Genomic DNA, 3,384 nt, shown 5'->3' with positions numbered 1-3,384 from the left:
AAACGAGCTGCCAACCTTTTTAAGGGTGGGACCTCAAAACATCATATATAGACAAAGGTATTATACTCACACATGCTCTTAAATCACACATGCAGTCAGAAATTATCACACCACCAATAGTACATTTAACTATACAAGGACCTGGGTCACTACACTTTTCAGGTAAACCTCCCATTAAAGCAGATATGAAACTTCCTAAAGGAATAGTTTCTAATTCATTAATTTTGTCTTTATGGATACATAAATCTTTTAGAAACTTTGCATACTTAGGTACCTGTTGAATAACATCAAATAGAGGAACAGTTACCTCAACCTTTTTGAATATCTCTACCATTTTTGGATCAGGTTCCATCTGCTTCCTGGGCTTCCTTGCAAGTTGTGGAAATGGAATGGGAGTGGCATTTTCTGCAGTGTCTGCGCCTTTTTATGCATCCTCTTGTGGTTGCACTTCTTCTTTTTCAGCTATGTCCTGTATGTCTTCTTCCTCTTCAACATCTTCTATTTCCACTACCTCTTCAGCTGAGGCATGTTCTGGTGAGCTTGGCTCCTCCTGGTTCCTCTCCTGCAGTGTGGTTCCGGACCTTAGGGTGATGGCATTAATACCACCCTTGGGATTGGGTAATGGTTGAGAGGGAATTCCACTAGAGCTCAAAGGTTGATTATTGGAGTTATTCATTGAACCAATCTGTGAGACAAGAGCTTGCAAAGTAGCATTCAGACCATTTAGAGTAGCATTAATGTTATTTTCCATGGTCTGCTGTCTCCGATCAATAGATTGTATTAAGTCATCATTGGCAGATGAAGAAGGATAGGTAATTTAAGAGGTCTGCTGTAGGGTATTCTGTGGTCCTTGGGATTGCCTTAGGTGAGGTGCTCTGTAAGGCTGATTCTGATTCTACTGCCTGTTGTTGTTGTTATTCCACCTCTGATTCCCCTGATTATCTCTGCCTCCTCTGTTGTTGTTGTTGTCCCTCCAATTCTGGTTAGAATTGTCCTGCCATCCATGGTTGTAATTGCCACTTTGATTGTATCCTTGGTTGGGGCGGTCATAGAAGTTGAGTGGCTGCCACGGTGTTGTCTTTCTGCTGGAGCTGCGGGCATTCATCAGTATAATGGCTGTAATCAGCACAGATTCTGCAAACTCTTTGTGGGACTAACTGTTAGTTTTGCTATGCTGGAGAAGGTTGAGCTTGCTAAACTTGTTGTTGGTTCAATTGCATCTGCTTCAGCAAGTTGGTCATTTCATAGATACTCTGAATTAAAGCCGCAGTCTCTCTGCTAGAGAATACTTCTGCAACGGCTTTTGCACGGCCTTGTTTCTGCCTGTGATTCCTAGTAGATTCAGCTAAGTCACTGATCAATTGCCATGCCTCATCAGTGGTCTTGTACTTTTTCATAGACCCATTGCTAGCACTTTCCAATGTGGTCTTATCTTGGGGCCTCATGCCCTATGTGACATAACCGAGTAACACTATCTTGTCAATCATATGGTGGGGGCAAGCTTCCAGAAGATTATTGAAGCGCTCCCAGTACTCATAGAGAGTTTCAGAATCATCCTGAACAATCATAGAAATATCTTTCCTCAGTTTATCGATAACTTCAGCTGGAAAGAACTTTTCTAAGAATTCTCTTCTCAGTGTATCCCAGTTGGATACAATTGCTGCTGGTTGAGTGTAGTACCACTCTCTTGCCTTCTCCTCAAGAGAAAACGGGAAAGCCTTCAGCAAAATTGAAGTTTCATTTGCACCATCACGCCTGACAGTAGAACAGGCTGCTTGAAAATCTCTCAGGTGCTTGATAGGCTCTTGAGCAGGTAAGCCATGAAACTTGGGCATCAAATTGAGCAGTGCGGTCTTTATTTCAAAGTCTGTAGCCACCGCTAGGTGATGCGCTTGAAATGGTTGCATTGTAAAATCAGGGGCTCCAGCCTCCTGAAAAGTAACTCTCCTAGCTGATGCCATGTTACCTGCACGTAAAATAACCAAATCAGTAGAACGGGGGGCTGGTTTCTTTCTCAAGTGACGTTTCAGATCCACCCTCAGAGAGGACTAACCGACGCCGAGCTTGCCTTATTCGTGAAATAGTTCTTTCAATCTCAGGATCGAATACTAGCAAGCTTGGGTCAGGAAGCGAACGCGTCATCCAACGAAAGAATCAAGCAGCTCATAGTAGTAAAATAAAATAAAATACAAATAAATAAAATCCAATCAATAACTTTTAGCACTCTATTTCAACTCCCCAGCAACGGCGCAAAAAATTGATGGTGGCAGAAATTGGCGAGTTAAGAATGATTATAAAATATGCGTTGCAAGTATAGTTCTCAACCAACCAGAAATCCACTTATCAATTTAGAAGGGTGTCACAGAAATTAAAATTAAAATACTGGGAGTATGAATCCCAGGTCGTCTCCCAACGAGTTGCAGAAAAGTGTGCTATTTTATTAATCAGATATTTTCAAAAAGGTTTGAGTTGAATGGCAGAAAATTAAATTAGAGAATTTATATAAATTTAAATAAAAGCCTTGACTGGGAGTTGATTAGCTAGAAGCCCTATTCTTGTTAGACTACTCTCAAGATTAATTGACAATTGAGGGTTATTATGTTTAGTTGTCCCTCACTAAGTAAGGGAAAGTTAAACAAGTTAGAATGCTATTTCTATCCACAAGTTCCAATCCACTCTTGGGAGGATTGATGTTAGTGACTAGAGAGCAATCCAACAATAAACCCAATTACAATCTTTCTCTTGAGCATCAAACTCAAGGGTTCCTTTCAATCAACTCCCCATCAAGTTAGGGAACTACTCGCTCATTGTAAATGTAAAATTCATAACATAAGAAAGGGAATTAAAGAAAGACATGATAAATAATGATCAAAAGATTAATTGAAAATAAAAGTAATTCTTGTATTAATAAATGCTAAAATAATCCAATAGTAAAATTAAGTAAATTAAGGAACATGGAAGAGTAAGAGACAAGTAAAGAGAACGAACTAGCATGTCGAAGTCTTGATGAGGCAATAACTCTTCTCAATATCCCAATGCAAAAACAATGAAAAATAACAAATCCTAAAAACTATGAATGTGTAGAGAGAAAACCTAGAGGAGAGGAAAATTAGATCTAAAAACTAAAAACTATGCGGAATGAATGTTGTTTTTGGTTTCTGCATGTTCTCTGGCTCTAGTTTGCTTTTCTGGGCCGAAAACTGGGTCAAAATAAGGCCCAAAATCGCCCTCAGCGATTCTGCAGATTATGCAGATCGCGCATGTCACGCGGACGCGTCACTCAGGCGGACGCGTCATTCGGCGTTTCGCTTTGCCACGCGGGCGCGTCGTCCACGCCTCCGCGTCACTTGTGCAGTTTCCAATTCGCGCGGCCGCGTCATCCAT

The 3,384-nt window shown here is 40.8% G+C and overlaps 1 non-coding gene across 1 annotated transcript; it reads left to right on the top strand.

Moving 5' to 3' along the window:
- The first annotated feature begins 1,481 nt into the window (after nt 1-1,481).
- On the top strand, nt 1,482-1,589 carry LOC148574645 (small nucleolar RNA R71). The gene has a single exon (XR_015906723.1). It is a non-coding gene; the product is annotated as a small nucleolar RNA R71 (small nucleolar RNA).
- Nucleotides 1,590-3,384: the final 1,795 nt, after the last annotated feature.

Source organism: Arachis ipaensis, chromosome B2, assembly GCF_059453495.1.
Source record: "Arachis ipaensis isolate K30076 ecotype BB chromosome B2, ASM5945349v1, whole genome shotgun sequence".
Lineage (NCBI taxonomy): Eukaryota > Viridiplantae > Streptophyta > Magnoliopsida > Fabales > Fabaceae > Arachis > Arachis ipaensis.
This window is presented reverse-complemented; position numbering and strand designations above follow the sequence as displayed.